The sequence below is a fragment of the Echinops telfairi genome, unplaced genomic scaffold, assembly GCF_000313985.2.
Source record: "Echinops telfairi isolate 266 unplaced genomic scaffold, ASM31398v2 ScPeMD7_75;HRSCAF=307, whole genome shotgun sequence".
Classification (NCBI taxonomy): Eukaryota; Metazoa; Chordata; class Mammalia; order Afrosoricida; family Tenrecidae; genus Echinops; species Echinops telfairi.
The window spans coordinates 2,682-3,800 of NW_022103973.1; the positions used below are offsets into that span (position 1 = coordinate 2,682).

The following is a 1,119-nucleotide window of genomic DNA, read 5'->3' on the forward strand; positions in this document are numbered from 1 at the left end:
GATTCCTTTTTATCACCATGAATACGTTATTAATGTTACAATATATACATAGGTATACAAGAATGTTGTTCAGTGTTGTACTGACTCATTGTCAGTACTCACATTTTTATAATAATATATGTTGTTTTATTTTTCTCACTCAGTTCAAGAAAAACAGACATTAGTATAAGCTAGAAGAACATTGAGTTTGGAAAGGAGACTGTAATTTCATCCATATAGGTTGTTGAATAGAAAACCAGAAACATTAAACGAGTAAAAAGTGTCATATAGTGTTTTAGGTGTCTGTTGCTAAAAAGTTAAGTGTCCTACTGACTCTCAGACACCTTACATACAACAGAGAGGAACGCTCTCCCGATGGGCACCATCGACACAACCTTTGCTGTGTTTGAGCCCGTTATTGAAGCACTGTCAATTTATCTTGTTCATTATTTTCCTTTTTTTTTTTTTGCTGACCTTCCAGTTTACCAAGCCTGATGCCCTTCTTTAGGGCCTGATCTCTCGTGGCAAGGTGTTCAAAGTACAGGAGGTGATTTTAAGAGAATGTTTTCTTAAAAGACAGGTCTTTTAAGGAGCACGCTAACTATGTGTGTTCATGTGTCCATGTGTATGTTTGTGTACCTGGACATGAGGAGCTTCGAAATGGTCATGAAAAGTTCCTCTATCATTTTATTCCATTTTTTCTATAAATGTTTTGAATCCCCATCACATACATCAACTTGCTTAAAGTTGTTGGCTGTGGTAAGCCAGGGCATATGTTAACAGATTTTAGAATTATATACGACAGAATAGAAGAAAGTCTGACTACAGAGAAAGAATTTTAATAAGTCTGTTCATTTTTATGTCCCTTCAGTTTTGGCAAGAGAACAGGCCTGACTATGTTAACATCCAGCTGTACCTCAGTCAAACAGATGGCATACAGGTATGTGATTGGATGTTATTGCTAATTAAATAAGTCTCTTGATCATGGAAGGTTTACTACACCAGTGATGCTGAAAGAGAATTTTGCAGCTGTTTCTTACCGAAGTAACCTGGTGGAAGACTTCCTGTGGACTGTGCCCCAATACTCATGATTGGCCCTTGCCTTTAATCATACAATGCTCCTTATTTGTCCTCACATGG

At 37.0% G+C, this 1,119-nt stretch overlaps 1 long non-coding RNA gene across 1 annotated transcript in view; it reads left to right on the forward strand.

Moving 5' to 3' along the window:
- Positions 1–919, forward strand: part of LOC123521854 — a 2,502-nt gene extending 1,583 nt beyond the window's left edge. The window contains exon 2 of the long non-coding RNA XR_006680192.1: positions 851–919. This is a non-coding gene — a long non-coding RNA (uncharacterized LOC123521854). The remainder of the gene's footprint in view (positions 1–850) is intronic.
- Positions 920–1,119: the final 200 nt, after the last annotated feature.